Source organism: Notechis scutatus, chromosome 1, assembly GCF_049901735.1.
Source record: "Notechis scutatus isolate UNSWTSFEM ecotype Mainland chromosome 1, rNotScu1.2, whole genome shotgun sequence".
In the NCBI taxonomy this organism is placed as follows: Eukaryota; Metazoa; Chordata; class Lepidosauria; order Squamata; family Elapidae; genus Notechis; species Notechis scutatus.
This window is the reverse complement of record NC_142009.1, coordinates 308,298,136-308,315,613: the sequence shown is the minus strand read 5'-3', so window position 1 is coordinate 308,315,613 and position 17,478 is coordinate 308,298,136. Positions and strand designations below refer to the sequence as shown.

Genomic DNA, 17,478 nt, shown 5'->3' with positions numbered 1-17,478 from the left:
GGTTTGAGGCCTGCGCGCTGCATGACTGGTTGAGCTCCTATTACTTGCTCCAGGTCCTATCTACCTAGCAGTTTGAATGCATGCAAATTGAGTAGATGAATAAATACTACTTCAGCGGGAAATTAACAGTGTTCCATGAGCTTCGGCTACATGACCATAGAAATGTCTTTGGATAACACTGGCTCCCTCAGCTAAGAAATTGAGATGAGCACCCTGCCCTAGAGTTGGACCTTTACCTTAATTTATGTTGGGAAAAAATCTTAATTATTACCTTAATTATGTTAACAAAAAATCTTCTTCAGAGCCATGTCTCTTTGCAAAAAAAGGCAACTTCAGAGATGCCTGTCCAAATACATCCTGAAAAAAGAAAACTCTTTTAAGTATTCATTTGGGATCATACATTTTGGTTAGCCATGGTATGTTTAAGCATGGTTTGTTGAATGAATCACATGTCAGTTTTCATATAATGCAAAAAACCCATCCACATAGCTGCTGGCTTTATTCCCCACTCCCTTGCAACTAAAAGCAATATTTTCACGCTATGATGCTGCACCTGGCAGTTATTATTACTTTTCCCTCCTTGAGCCAAGCCAGGGTTGCTTCCAGCTTTTTTCATGGTGAATAAAAATAACTATTTTAAAGCAGCAATCAGTTGGTATTCTAATGAAGCGGCAAAATTTGGTGGGATACTAGCAAAAGTGCAGGAAGCAATCTCAAGGTTAAAAGGTTAAACAAGATGGGTATTCCATCTAATCAGAAATTGCCTTCTGCTCCAGAAACACACTTTAAAACCATCTTTGCAGTATTTCCTTTGGAGCAGAGCTGGCGTGATAGTGAATTGGGTTGGTTTCTCAATCCCATGGGAGCTACAAATTATCATGAAAGAGGGAAGGGAGGAGAAACACCAATCTTGGATTGGCCTCAATCCCATGGGTGGAATAGTTTATGTAGAAACCCAACTAAGGCTTAGCATAATGAGTAAACCCATTTGAAACCTAATTCCAAAATTTTTACAGACTATAATTTCAGATTTCTGGAAATAATTATTTGCCCCTCTCCTAGTACTCCACTGCAGGAAAGCAGAAAGAGAGAAAATAAAATTATGAAAGGAAGAAAAAGAGGAGTAATATAAAAAGAGATGGCCCCTGCCAATACTGTCATGATATACTCTCTCTCATACACACACACAAAGTTCACACTCCTATTTCTATTTTACAGCCAGAGTTAAGAGTCTGGACTATGTCTGCCTGACATGGTAACCATGTTAGCTTAACCATATTATTTAACCATATTAAGATAAATGTAACAAATTAATAAATAATAAATATTATTGTTAGAGTAACCTCGGTTTACTCAGCATTCATTTATGTAAGAGATTGAATCATAAACTCACCATACAAAGTGGATTTGCATAATATACTAGCCTAAAATGTGACTATTGGGTGAATATAGCCTAGGTGATATAGAAGATGCTGGCTGGATCTACTGAGCCTACAGTAAACCATAACATGGTTTATCTGAATTATGGCTTAACATGTTGTGTGATTCTAACCACTGTGGTTTAGTTTTAGATTTCTGATCATCACAGGGTTGTAGAGTACATTCAGCTGGGTGATTTGAATTTAAATTATACATTATATACTTCCAGAGCCCTTTCTATTTCTAGATAGCAAAGTAGAATCTGGAAGTACCACATATTTTATGACATTATCTGATCTTGCAGATCTCTACCAATATCAGTGGGATCAAGTAATAAACGCTGTTGTATATCTTGCAATGTGCCTTCTGTTGATCTCTCTGAATCCCATGTCCTTTATGTATTAACTGTGCTGCAAGCCTTTAACCACAACAAGGGCTACCATTGGAGACTTTAAATTGCTTTAGGCATACTAGGCAGGTCCTAGAGAACAATCAGGATAATTTGCTTCCCAGTAAACTTGCAAATAGATTTACTGTATTTAAGCTGCCACAATATTCAGTCAATATAGGGCAACAAGCTGTGGTTAAAAAAAAAAAGAATTCTTTCTCAATCTCACAGTTATACATATTGATGGTGAATGAGGACCGAATGCTCTGGTATTTTTAACTGACTGACTGGAGTTACTTTAATGGGTCAACTTCCTGCTGTTGCTTGGCTTCCTGTGGCAGGAAAACATTCTAGCACAACCGCCCTACCATTAAAATACATCCATTTCTGGGAAGCTCAAATCATATGGTTGAAGGAAACCAAAGATACCGAGTTACTTATTAATGAACATTCTGAAATAAGTGGGGGTATTAACCTGTCAGAAGGCAGCTGATGGGCTTCTTTAGACAAGTGTTTTCTTGAGCCATTTTTTGTCTCAGATCCACACCTGAATTCCAAGAGAAAAAAATAACCATGTCAGAATACAAAAGTCATGAATATATACATTATGTAGACCTAAAGGGTGACAGATACATCATTTAAGTTAATAATGTGTTTTACATCAGCAACAAGTGCTGTCGATGTGTTTTATCAAGGCTGAAATGTAATTTTTCCCCTGCAGTCTTAAGCAAAATAAAGGATTAGGAGAGGTATGATTCACTAATCTTGAGCTTGCTGGGTTTTTTTCCCCTTTATTTTCTTTAACGGAACTCAAAGAAAAATTGACTGGGTTCCCATAATTTGCTTATCTGTGGTTAGCTCAGAAGGAGGCAATCCAAGCGGGTCTGCCTGGAACATTTATACAGAAAGAATAAAAATGCCACAAGTATGATCCAGGGACAAGGGTTCATACATTTCATTCCAACAACCAGAGGCTGTCATGAATCTGGCTTTGCATATGATGAAGGAGGTTGTTGAAAGCCCACTTCACAATATGCCCATCAGCCCCTAAGTGTCACAAGGCTCCCTGCTTTCTTTTATTTTCAGCCAACACACTAGGTTTAATCATAAGTCACCAATAAAGGAGAATATTTGTAGTTCAGGGTTAAAATGAAGGCTCCCTGGTGCTGCTCTGTGAGCTTGGTTGTTTTCTTGCAGACCTTTCATTACCCAAGCAAAGTAATCTTATCAGTGCTAATCCTAATCATAAATCAAGCTGCCTTACAAATGCATCTGTTTATTAGTCCTGTGTAAATATAATTAAGAGATTTGGGCGACATCAACAAATCAACTTCATTAACATTTTTGATCCACGTTGGTTGAACTCAATCACATTGTAGCGTACCTTGTGACAAAATTAGGAGATTGTGTTCTTAGCATTAACAGAAATAGAGATTTTTTTTTTTAAAAAAACTGTTACATTCAGTTCCTACAGTTAGTATGAAAAGTGTAATTTTTTTTCCAGTTGTACAAAAGTACTCTGACAAAAAAATGAAGATGTGGGAAAATTCAAAACAGAGAAAACGAAGGCTTTCGTATGTGTTAATGTGTTAATTCGTAGGATATTGTGCTTCCAATGGCTGCTAGCTTTGATGGCTTGGTGGTATTTTCTGAATCCTTAAATACCAGCTGCAACAAAGCACCAGTGGAAGAAAGCAGTCACTTTCCCTTCAGTCCTTGCGATCTTCCCAGATGCACCTGAGTGACAGTATGAGGCCTTATGAGGATCTACCCTTGGCTTAATCCATCAAGGCTTCTTAGTTTTATATACCCTTCAACAGGAATGTGTTTAATCTGCTTTCCATCAAAGTTTGCTTTACATTTTGGGTTGAAGATTCTGCCTTAGGTATGCAACACAGGTAGTCCTCCTCTGTGATGACCCAGGTGGGATACAAAATAAACAGTCACAAAAACAGGTGAAGCCCTTTTTATTCCTTCACTTTGCCTCCAAGCTCCAAATATCCTTGACTTGAGACAAAAAACTCCCACACAAGCAGTTATGAAAAGGAGGAAATGCCTATAAATCATAAAGATTAGAAAAAACACAAACCACACTGAAGCAATTAAGGGAACCAGACAAGATAAGGGCCTGAAGACGTCCACAGATATCAGAACACACACTGGGAAGGATGCCAAACTCAGACAGGAATGACAGACTAGAGATATTTCCACGCTTTGTTTCTAGCACTGGTCCATACGCATGTCCGTGCTTTTAACCAGTTCTTACAGCTGCAGCCCATGAAGACGATCAAGGCCCTTTCCTCCCCCATAGACCACGCCATTCACATCTCTCCCTTATCCTCTCCTCCCTGCATGGATGGATAGGGGATGGGCCTGGGTCCTCCTCTGACTGCTCAGCCAGTCTCTGCTCTTCCCCAGCCTCCTCCACAACCTCCAGAGCCACACTCCCACTCCCTGTTGGCTGTTCCTCCTCTCCCTCGGAGTCAGTCTCCAACAGGGGCATGACATCCTCAACTTGGAACATATCTGTTAGTATGCTTATGCGTTGTTGTAACTTTGAAGTGACCATACAAAGTTACAACAGCATATAAGTGACTTATGACCATTTTTCATACTTACAACCATTGCAGCATCCCCATGGTCACGTGATCAAAAGTCAGATTCTCAGTGATTGGTTCATATTCATGATAGTTGCAGTGTCCCCAGGTCATATGATTACTTTTTGTGATCTGACAAGCAAAGTCAATGAGGAAACCAGATTCGCTTAACAAATGTGTTACTTAGCTTAACATCTGCAGTGATTCACTTAACAACAGTGGCAAGAAAAGTCGTAAAATGGGGCAAAATTCACACAATTGTTCGCTTAGAAATGTTGGGTTCAATGGTGGTTGTAAGTGAAGGACTATTAGGGGGAGAAAAATATGGAAACAAATGTTGTAGTCTAAGCTTCTTCAGTTGCAAAATCTGCAAAACAGGACTACATCCATGATGTTTCCAAGATGTATCCATACAAAAGTTTTAATCACTGCAGGCTTGAAATGCTGATCTGGAATTGGAAAATTGAAAAAGAAGACGTGATTAAGACCCTTTCTCCTTAAATCTATTTTCTACCATAAACTGTAGACATCATGGTTTGCATCATCATCATTATCATCAACATCATCATCATCGAAACCTTATCTTGGGCTCCAATCTGGGATATATATATATATATGTGTGTGTGTGTATATATATATACCTCAGAACCTCAGAAAACACATACATATATACATATATACATACATATACATATACATATACATATATATATATATATACATATATATATATATATATATATATATATATATATATATATATATATATATATATATATATATGTTTTCTTAAGTTTTGGGTACTTACATGTATGGCCTTCAGCTTTGTTCGGAGTATTTTCCCACGTCATTATAGTTCTTTTAAAGTTGTAGCAACGTTTCAGCAGAATCTCATCTGCCATCATCAGGCTTCTGTATTGTGTCCGTCTGTGAGTCAGACTTTACAGTAGTTTCAGATTTGAATTTGGGGCAGCCTATTGCTGTGCCAGAATGGTTTTTTCTTCATCCTGATTGGTTGGGAGTCTTGGTCTGTGTTTATTGGTCTCGGAGTTTGCTGTGTTCTGCTTGATTGGTGTCTCTAATATCTTCTGTCTGTTTTTGGCTCTTTTTGTATCTTGATTGGCTGGCAGCATTGTGTTGCTTTAATGGAGGCCTTTAGTGCAGCTTGGCTTCGGGTAAATGGACGGCTATCATTAGTTAGGAAGCTGGGTTTCATCTGGGTGCCTGGTTGGGGTGTGTTTGAGCTGGAGGTATCAGGGGGATCTGTTTGTGCCCAGGTGTTTGCCTGGCTTGTGGTGTGGAGATTTTTTGTTTGTGAGTGCAGGCTTCCAAATGATTGACAGCCTGGTGGAATCATCTCTTCTGTTCATGCTTTCTGGTCTTTTTCAATCTCTATGGCTTCTCTGATGATTCTGTGGCTGTAATTTTCTTCCAGATGCCCCAAACTATACGGCCTCCCAAAAATACACAAAGAAGGCATACCTCTCAGACCCATAGTCAGCTCCAGAGGAGCACCACTACAAAACCTAGCTAAACACCTAGCAAAAGAGCTACAGCCCCATGCTGAAACAGCAGCTTCTCATGTACAAAACTCATACCACTTCTTGGAAATGATCAAAAATCTACACGTGGAGCAAGAAGATCTGCTTGTAAGTTTTGACGTGGTTTCACTATTCACTCAAGTCCCGATAAAAGAGACCCTTGAAATCATCAAAAATAAATACCAACCAGCTAAACACCTCATGGAACTAACAGAACACTGCTTAACCAACACATATTTCATATACAAAGGACAAAGATACAAACAAATAGAAGGAGCCCCCATGGGATCACCACTGTCACCTGTCATTGCAAACCTGTTCATGGAAGAATTCGAATCCAGAGCCCTGGCCAATGCCATCCTCAAACCCAAACTATGGTTAAGATACATCGATGACACATTCGTGATTTGGCCCCATGGACAAGAAAACCTAAACAATTTCCTAACACACCTAAACAGCGCACACCCCAAAATCAAGTTCACCATGGAAACAGAAACAAACAAACAACTACCATTCCTAGATGTACTAATCTACAAAAAACAGATGGCACACTAGGACACACCATATACCAGAAGAAAACACACACCAACCGCTACCTCAACGCCCAATCCCACCACCACCCAGCACAGATAAACTCCGTGGCTAAAACACTAATTACTAGAACCAAACGCCTGGCAGACAAGACACACATTAAGACTGAACTATGCACCCTGACTAAAATATTGACAGCCAACGGCTTCCACAAAAGCAAAATCACCAACTTGATCCACAAAAACACACTGAGACATAATAGAGACCCAGAAGATGAACAGACCCATGGAACAGCTGTCCTGCCCTACATAAGAGGCACTACAGACAAAATTAGTAAGATACTATACAGACACCACATCAAGACTGCCTTCAAAACAGACAGAAAAATAGCAGCCATCCTCAGAAACCCCAAAGACAAAATTGACCTGGAAAACCAAGGCATATACAAAGTCCCCTGTGCATCATGCCCGGCCACATACATTGGACAGACCAATAGAAGAATAAGCACCTGCCTGGATGAACACAAAAATGCAGTCAAAAAGCTGGAACACACTTCCTCACTAGTCCAACACATGGAAGCCACAGGTCATAGCATCAACTTCAATGGCACCAAAACCCTAGCCACTATAGAAAATTCCAGCCACAGAATCATCAGAGAAGCCATATAGATTGAAAAAAAGACCAGAAAGCATGAACAGAAGAGATGATTCCACCAGGCTGTCAATCATTTGGAAGCCTGCACTCACAAACAAAAAAATCTCCACACCACAAGCCAGGCAAACACCTGGGCACAAACAGATCCCCGATACCTCCAGCTCAAACACACCCCAACCAGGCACCCAGATGAAACCCAGCTTCCTAACTAATGATAGCCGTCCATTTACCCGAAGCCAAGCTGCACTAAAGGCCTCCATTAAAGTAACACAATGCTGCCAGCCAATCAAGATACAAAAAGAGCCAAAAACAGACAGAAGATATCAGAGACACCCATCAAGCAGAACACAGCAAACTCCGAGACCAATAAACACAGACCAAGACTCCCAACCAATCAGGATGAAGAAAAAACCATTCTGGCACAGCAATAGGCTGCCCCAAATTTAAATCTGAAACCACTGTAAAAGTCTGACCCACAGACGGACACAATACAGAAGCCTGATGATGGCAGACGAGATTCTGCTGAAACGTTGCTACAACTTTAAAAGAACTACAATGACGTGGGAAAATACCGAACCAAGCCGAACACCATACATGTAAGTACCATGAAAACTTAAGAAAACAAATATATATATATATATATATATATATATATATATATATATATATATATATATATATATATATATATATATATATATATATATATATATAAAATAAATGAACAAATTTGCAAGTTTTCCCAACTTAAACTTGCCCTTTTTAGAACAAACTTATTCGCTTAGCATCTACTCTGAGAACACTTTAAGATTTGGCACAGCTTCTGAGTTCATACTTCTGAGTCAGGGGAGAAGAGAAAGAGAGGAGAGACCTTATCTCTAACAACAAACCAGTGTGATCTTTTTACTTGTACAGAGTTCTTCAAGCAATCTGTACTGCTCTGGCTGCCAGCCTATTTCTTTGCAGGGGAAGGTGGTGGAAGCTCAGAAAAATGTGTGCGAAACCGTAGTTATCCTAACAGCTTGTGATTCAATGCTGGCAAATACTTGGGGCCTGCTGACCTTTTCTTCAGCATGTAAATACTGGGAGAAATATACACTCACCCACACATATACAATTCACACACATGCACAATATGAATAGAGGATCTTAGCTGTCCAAGGTTTTAGAAAAATCAAGCATTTAAATGTTTCTTGGACTCTAATATGTATAATGGAGTGGAATGAAATGGGTGGAGTAGACAGAAGGACTGAGAATATGACTTCCACAGGAAAACAATTCCATTGCGCGTGCAGAAAATCAGCCTGACAGGAACAGCATAATCTGAATCGTTGTTCTTTAAGTGTCCATTTCCAATGTAATGAAATACTCTTAATATCTCTGTACCACCCACAGCCCAAAACGATAAGCAAGGAGAAAATGTACACACTAAATTATTTTGAATGTATAAATTATCCATTCACAATCTGAAGCCTTCAGATATATTTTGCCAATCTCTTCTCTAAATATATCTGAAAGTTATAAGTAAGGAATGGCTTTTCATTTTTTGTTTGTTTGATTGATTTTAATAGCTTATCATTTTTATCTATTTTTGTATCACATATTCTATTAGGGAAGTAATCTTGAAAAACTGGGAACTGATTTATTTTCAGTCTTTCTCACTTTCCCTTTTTGCATATCTATAACAAATGCAGAATTTCTAAAGATCTGAATAGCATTTTATTTCATCTGCAGAGTTCTATTCAGCTTCTACTTATGCAGCTATTCTAAATTCTTCTGTATTCAATATTTGTAAAACATTGGATTAAGAATTCATTTCTATTTTTAAAAAAAAGACAACAGCAACATATTTTTCTCCTAATCATTCTGCTTTGCTCAGACTGTTATGGCTACAGATGCTATGCGAAAGGAGATCTGGTCGAAAATGGCTGCCAATCACAGAAAATCAACTAACCAATAAAAGCAGAACATTTTATCACAGATAAAATGCAATCAGGCAGCAGGAGAAAAACCACAGCAATTTACATGTTTCACCGCACATCTAAAAACCAAGTTGGGTGGGAATTGGTACCATGACTTTCCTAAGGAAGAAATTATTAATATGGGCAGACTTAAAATGCAAAAAGCAGCGTTAAACCGCAATTTAAGTCATTTAAAAACTCAATTGAAGAGTTGTATCTTGATTACATTTCTAAAAGCAAAGACCTGCTAGCCCCTGAAGAACTGACTGTTTTCTCGGAGATTGGGCTCAGGAAATTAGGTGAGCCTGTGAGATATTGTTTATTATTGTTGAAGTTGTCCTAGGCTGTCATTGGTTTATTTTATTTCTGTATATTCCTATTTTTCATTTTCATTTTGTATTATTATATTGACACTTTTTAACTGTGTCTGCAGCCCAGAGTTGCTTTTGTGAGATGGGTGGTCATCTAAACATAAAAGCAGAAAGAACTAATTTCTTGCTTGGGACTTCCTTGCTTATGGTTTAACAAGGCTTGGCACAAAGGGAAAGAGGATTAGCAGAGGAGAGGAGAGGAGAGGAGAGGACAGCTTGAAGCTGGTAATCAATAAGTAGCATTTGGAGAACAAAACAAATAGGCAACAGTGGCACATAAATTTCTTTACAATGATGTGCATTTCTATTTAAATATGGTCATTATTTCTAAATATGTACCTATATGTGTATATTAAACTATGCAAGTTTAATGCAAATCTGTATGTTTAATAGATTAATTGTGATTTTCTCTCTTTTTCTTTTATGTCCTTAATTTATTTTCACAAGCAAACAACCCCAAGGCTCCCAAATTTGGATTGCAAAAATCTGGGCTACCACAAGATGGCACAGAGAAATATTAAAACTCTTTTAGTGTCATCTAGTGCAGTGGCTCCCAACTATTTGGGCACAGGGACTGGTTCTATGGAGACAGGTTTTTCTGTGGACCAGAGAGGGCATGGTTTGGCATGCTGCAGAAACTCAGTGGTCTGACAGGAACAGCATAATCTGAATCGTTGTTCTTTAAGTGTCCATTTCCAATGTAATGAAATACTCTTAATATCTCTGTACCACCCACAGCCCAAAACGATAAGCAAGGAGAAAATGTACACACTAAATTATTTTGAATGTATAAATTATCCATTCACAATCTGGAAGCCTTCAGATATATTTTGCCAATCTCTTCTCTAAATATATCTGAAAGTTATAAGTAAGGAATGGCTTTTCATTTTTTGTTTGTTTGATTGATTTTAATAGCTTATCATTTTTATCTATTTTTGTATCACATATTCTATTAGGGAAGTAATCTTGAAAAACTGGGAACTGATTTATTTTCAGTCTTTCTCACTTTCCCTTTTTGCATATCTATAACAAAATGCAGAATTTCTAAAGATCTGAATAGCATTTTATTTCATCTGCAGAGTTCTATTCAGCTTCTACTTATGCAGCTATTCTAAATTCTTCTGTATTCAATATTTGTAAAACATTGGATTAAGAATTCATTTCTATTTTTTAAAAAAAGACAACAGCAACATATTTTTTCTCCTAATCATTCTGCTTTGCTCAGACTGTTATGGCTACAGATGCTATGCGAAAGGAGATCTGGTCGAAAATGGCTGCCAATCACAGAAAATCAACTAACCAATAAAAGCAGAACATTTTATCACAGATAAAATGCAATCAGGCAGCAGGAGAAAAACCACAGCAATTTACATGTTTCACCGCACATCTAAAAAACCAAGTTGGGTGGGAATTGGTACCATGACTTTCCTAAGGAAGAAATTATTAATATGGGCAGACTTAAAATGCAAAAAGCAGCGTTAAACCGCAATTTAAGTCATTTAAAAACTCAATTGAAGAGTTGTATCTTGATTACATTTCTAAAAGCAAAGACCTGCTAGCCCCCTGAAGAACTGACTGTTTTCTCGGAGATTGGGCTCAGGAAATTAGGTGAGCCTGTGAGATATTGTTTATTATTGTTGAAGTTGTCCTAGGCTGTCATTTGTTTATTTTATTTCTGTATATTCCTATTTTTCATTTTCATTTTGTATTATTATATTGACACTTTTTAACTGTGTCTGCAGCCCAGAGTTGCTTTTGTGAGATGGGTGGTCATCTAAACATAAAAGCAGAAAGAACTAATTTCTTGCTTGGGACTTCCTTGCTTATGGTTTAACAAGGCTTGGCACAAAGGGAAAGAGGATTAGCAGAGGAGAGGAGAGGACAACTTGAAGCTGGTAATCAATAAGTAGCATTTGGAGAACAAAACAAATAGGCAACAGTGGCACATAAATTTCTTTACAATGATGTGCATTTCTATTTAAATATGGTCATTATTTCTAAATATGTACCTATATGTGTATATTAAACTATGCAAGTTTAATGCAAATCTGTATGTTTAATAGATTAATTGTGATTTTCTCTCTCTTTTCTTTTATGTCCTTAATTTATTTTCACAAGCAAACAACCCCAAGGCTCCCAAATTTGGATTGCAAAAATCTGGGCTACCACAAGATGGCACAGAGAAATATTAAAACTCTTTTAGTGTCATCTAGTGCAGTGGCTCCCAACTATTTGGGCACCAGGGACTGGTTCTATGGAGACAGGTTTTTCTGTGGACCAGAGAGGGCATGGTTTGGCATGCTGCCTGCATCCTGCAGATGGGACTTCACTTGTGGTCTGGTTTCTGGCATGCTGTGGACTGGTGCTAGCCAACGGACCGTGGACTGGGGACCCCTGATCTAGTGCTCTTCTGACTTTTTGCAAGGAAGACCTGACTGCTCTAAGAAAACTAATTTGCTTGTTAGGTTTTAGCACAGGAAAATAATAGTCCAGCAGACAATATATCCCAACAGTCACCAGAAGGGTTTTGAGTAATTTGCTGCTAAGCCAAGAACAGATGCAAGCTTTCCCTCTTTGTCTGCTGTTTAATACCTCCATAACTGACTGCCTTGGATGCAATTTCCAACTTGCCTTCGCTTCTTAAATTCAGCTTTAAAATTCTCCATTCCCCTGTTATTCTGTACACAAAAGAAGATTCACGATGCCTCCAATGCCTTTAGAAAGGAATGGAAATACCTTGCTAGATAGTAATTCAGCTTGTCCTAAACAGGGTTGAAGCAGAGTCTGATTTCTTTCAGGATAAAACCCATAATATCAGGTTGAAAATAATTCTGTAAACTTTAGATGTGAGTGGTGCTGTAATTTTTATCTCAAAGAAATAACAGAGAGATGTATTTTTTCTGTCTTGCTTTATGCAGGATGAACAATTTTTTTGAACCAGAAGGACACACTTTAAAATTATTTTTATTTTCAGCTTCCAAAGGCAACGAGGCAGAGGCATTGACAGGGAATCAACAAAGTTGGCCAGCAAGATGGCAGCTGTGACTGTCATTGAAGCCTGGCCTTTTTTAAAAATTTGGGTTATAAATACAACATACAGAACCTAAAATCATAGTAGGGTTTTAATTGCACAATCACATTGGTTCTGCAACCCAACAAGACAGACACAGACTTCAGAGGATAATTATGACTGCAGAAAAAACAATTACTACCAACCTGCCTTCCATTGAGGACCTGTATACTGCACAAGTCAAAAAGAGGGCTGTGAAAATCTTTACAGACCCATCACATACTGGACATACACTGTTTCAACTCCTACCCTCTAAACCAGGGGTCCCCAACGGAACAAGTCTTACCGGGCTGCTGGTTGCTGGGCGCCATCTCTTTTGGTAAAAAGTGCTTCGGTGAGCTTTTCGGGTAGAAAGCTCACGGAAGCACTTTTTCATCAAAAGATGGTGGCGCCAGCGCTCGGTGAGCTTTTCCGGTAGAAAGCCATTTCTACCCGAAAAAGCTCACCGAGCGCTGGCGCCGCCATCTTTTCGTCAAAAAAGATGGCGGCGCCCAGTTGATGCTGGTACCGGCCGCGGCGCCCAGCTGATGCCGGTACCGGGCCGCGCGTGCAAAAAGGTTGGGGATCACTGCTCTAAACGACACTATAGAGCACTACACACCAGAGCAACTAGGCACAAAGACAGTTTTTCCCCGAACGCCATCATTCTGCTAAACAAATAATTCCCTCAACACTATCCAACTATTTACAGTCTGCACTACTGTTACTATTAACTTCCTCATCACTCCTTATCACCCATTCCCTCCCACTTATGACTGTATGACTGTAACTTTGTCGCTTGTGTCCTTATGATTTATACTGACTGCTTCCTAGTATGATTTGATTGCTTATTGTACCCTATGACTATTATTAAGTGTTGTACCTTATGATTCTTGATGAATGTATCTTTTCTTTTATGTACATTGAGAGCATTTGCACCAAGACAAATTTTTTGTGTGTCCAATCACACTTGGCCAATAAAGAATTCTATTCTATACTATTCAATGCCATCTTGTCCCCCTTCCCCCAAAGCACATGCCCATGAAAAGGTAGTATGATAGTAATGTCAGTATCCAGTTTGATCTACATTTTTGGGTCTCCCCTCTTTTAAAAAAAGGGAATGGGTGTGCCTAGTCTTTGGATAGATAATACACCATTTCCTGTGTTTCAGATTTAAACAAATTATGGTGATTTTAGAGTTTAGCAGGGCCACTGCACAGCTGTAGAAGTTAGGCCTTGAGACACACATAACCCATGAATTGCACCTTATTCAGTACTTCTATACAAGGAGAATTCTGCTGTCATTTTCACTCCCTCTCTATACCGCACTAATGAAGTCTATAATTAAAGGAGACAAGACTATATCTGTTGGCCTAAGACAGAGGTATCCAAACTTGGCAACTTTAAGACTTGTGGACTTCAACTCCCAGAATTCTGGGAGTCGAAGTCCACAAGTCTTAAAGTTGCCAAGTTTGAGGACCCCTGACCTAAGACTTCATTGCCCATTAGTTCACTCTGCAATTTCCATGAGAACAGATAAGAGTTAGTGATACATATATGTACTTGCCTAATATGCAAAGTAGCAAACCATCTCTTAACTGAAGATATGTTCCCAGCCTTTGCTTGTGACAGATTGTATCATGTTGAAAAATCTGGGAATCACTGAATAGACATGTCAACTACTACAGGGAACCTCTAGGCATATTGAAAGCTATGCATCATCAGACACTGCGGTGAAACCTGAAGCTGAATGAAGGTTCTGCTATTCAAATTGGGTTCACCCAAGTTTTACTATATATTTTGCTTAGGTTCTGTTTTTCCGGCTACATGTTTTTTCCTGTTTTTCTGCAAGAGTCTGACACACTTGTTTAAATGCATAACATGCATTTACTTTTGATTAGCAGTTTTTAACTATTTATTATTGGATTTTCTATTCATTTCATAAAGCAGCTTACAACAGTGAAGACAATGCAAAATGTAACCAAACAATATTCATACAGTTAAATACTTACGAGTAGAGATGAAGTCCTCTATCCCCAGTTCTCTTGTAAATGAGATTGTAACAAGACCAGCCCAAAATGCAAGAAAATCTTTTGAAATCTTTACTAGTTAGCAGATAGCAATAACAATCTCAATAGCACTTGGATTTATATACTGCTTCATACGGTTTTTTTTACAGCCCTCTCTAAGTGGCTTACAAAGACAGCATAGTGTCCCCAACAACAGGGACATCATTTTACCAACCTTGGAAGGATGGAAGGCTGAGTCAACCTTGAGCTGGTCATGATTGAACTCCTGGCAGTGAGCAGTGAATTAGCCTGCAATGTTGTATTCTGTGCTACCATAGTTATCAGATATATATTTCTTGATAATTCTTTCCCTTCTCTGAATGGAAAAGCAGGGATGTTGCCTGGATACACCCAACATACTTTTCATAAACAGCAGGAAGAAATGTTGCTTCTGCTTTCCTTTGGAGAGAAACAGCGTAGCTTAGCTGAAAATATACCAAAAGAGAGAGAAATTCCTTTATGCCTATTCCAATGAAATTACGGGAGAAAAATAATTCATTTTGCTTTTTAAATTAATCATAGAAATACATAGAAATTGTTACAATTTATTTACAGGAATTTAATTGGGTGAATATATGGTGGCCTTTAAATGCATTTCAAACGAGAATATATATTTTTTCTAATTTCCTATCAGACTTATCTTCAACTTGATTATTTTTATTATCTCAATCTTTAGCTGACTGGATTTATTTATTTTATTTCTATATCAGCCCATCTCAATATGTGACTCTGGGTGGCGTGCATCATAAAATATTTTAAAAAATCAAAACAATTAAAACTTTACTTATAAATATATATGGTCACTGAATAAAATTATTGCCATAGATGTTAAGGCAGCGAAGAAATGAGGCCCTTAACATACTTGGGACCCAAGGCCCAAGTACAATGTTTTCAACATCTTATGCAAAGCAAAGAGGGTCATCCTGATTTCTGAAGGGAGAATGCTTCTGAGGGCAGAGGCTTTGGCAGAGAAGGTACATGTTGTAGAGCGGCGGTAGATATGAGGCAGACACAGAGCTTAACAGCGAAAGGCTTTATTCGGTGAATAAAGGGTTGCCGCAGCTGCCAGGTCTAACAGGCAGTCAGCTGGCGGCAACAGCTGATGCCGTTTGACAGCTCCTTTTATAGCCGGCTGTCAAACGGCATCAACCAATGGGAGCGATCAGCGCTCCCACCAGAAACGCGGACCAGATTGGGAACTGTCGTCAGTTCAGTGAATACAACAGTACATCTCATCCCAACTGACATTACTTGGCTGATGGGACCCATAAAATCAGGGGTGGGATGCTACTGTTCGGCCTGGTTCTATAGAAAGGTAGCTCTGAAGAGCAGCAGACACTGAACCGGTTCAGTGCAATGACCTTTTGGTCATCTGTTTGGCCTACTTGTCCGCCCGGGCTCTTGGCTGTTCTTTATTTCCTGCTTTTTCAACCTCAGCTGCTTTGCGCAGCACAGCTGAGGTGGAAAAAGCAAGAAAAAAGATATTTCTATTACTGATATAACAATACAATCTTATGTACCTTTACAGAATCCCTTTTTCAGTTAGATTTTCACCCATTATCTCTAAATAGGTCCTGTTTCTCTATATCTTGCTCCGGTCCTTTGTAACTTCTTTTCCTTTCCTTCTTCCCTCTCTTCTTCTCTCTCCCCTTTTTACCCCCTTGTCTCTCTACCTCTATTTCTCTCTTCTGTATTCCCCTTTTTTGTTGCTTTCCAGTATTATACTTATTTTTCGAATTATTTTTCTTTTCTTTGGTTGTTTTTTAAGTCTTAAATTCTCCATTCTCTTTCCCCGCTTTTCTTTTTCTTCCCCACATAAAATTACTTGTTCATTAAAGATGGCTTCTTCTTTGTCCCAGTCTTCTTGTTTTGCAGACGTTTCTTGTTGTTTCTCATAGTTCCAAATTTCCATTTCTGAGAATTGAAAAACGAAGCCAAAAGAACCCTTCCCTTCTTGTGCATCTTCTTTGTACTTTTTAAGTTCCATTTTCAATTCATCCAGAAGTGGTGCCATTGTATAAATTTTTAAACAACCACCCGATTGATTTTAGTCATTCAAATGTAATAACCAAGAATCCAAAGATCACCAAATAATCCAAATACATGCAAGCTGTTTCTTTTTGCTCTTTTTTTTTCACTTTCTCTTCCTGGGGTTACTGTTTAGTTACAAAGTTTCAGTTAAAATGTATCTTTTAGAAGTCTTGTTGAAGTTTTACTGTAGATTCTTTTTAATTCCAGGCAGTCTCCTCCCTCTTCCAGATCCTGCCCTTATTCTTTTTCTCTCCCTTCCTGCTTATGAAAAAAATTTTTTTTTAATGTCCAGAAATCTTTATTATCCCTTTGGCATTTTGTTTTATTTTCAGCAATTGCCTATTGATGTCAAAGCGGATTTTCCCGATTTCTTATTTAAGTCTCTTAGTTGTCAGTATAGGGAAGGAGAGAGAAGAAAAAAAAAGCCAAACCTTTCCCTTTTTACTTTCCTTCGCTGCTTCCGACTCTTCTTTGGGAGCAATGTTATTTTTTTGTAAGTTTAAATTCAAGGGTACCTTAGTTATTGCTTTTACAATTTAACCCGGTCAGCCAAAACTTTCACTTCTTATCTTCCTCCTGCACATTCTTTTCCGGTCGAGTTCTTCTTTGTAGTAGCCATTTCTGACCCCCACTGCAACCGCCTTCAGGAAAGGGAGTAATGGCCAGCTGAGGAGGAGAGATGCGGCTCTCCTCGAGCCTGCTGGCGGTCTCCCCCCTCTTCACCACCTCTACGGGGTGGCTTAGCCCCAAAACCAGCCAGCTCAGGGTGCTCCAGCGGCAAGCCCAGACCGAAACCACGCACGATCGCGGATTTCTGTCTGTCGCCGAAGAGACTTCAAACCGCACTCTTGGCTGTTCTTTATTTCC

General features: G+C 38.7%; 1 protein-coding gene and 1 long non-coding RNA gene across 3 annotated transcripts in view; one reads left to right on the top strand and one right to left on the bottom strand.

Moving 5' to 3' along the window:
- The window catches only part of LBHD2 (LBH domain containing 2), a 56,561-nt gene extending 54,062 nt beyond the window's left edge, over positions 1 to 2,499 (bottom strand). Inside the window, exon 1 of the mRNA XM_087952208.1 lies at positions 2,283 to 2,499. The gene's annotated coding sequence lies outside the window, so the exon portion shown is untranslated. The remainder of the gene's footprint in view (positions 1 to 2,282) is intronic.
- The window catches only part of LOC148133481 (uncharacterized), a 278,397-nt gene that overhangs the window by 245,517 nt on the left and 15,402 nt on the right, over positions 1 to 17,478 (top strand). The window lies entirely within an intron of this gene.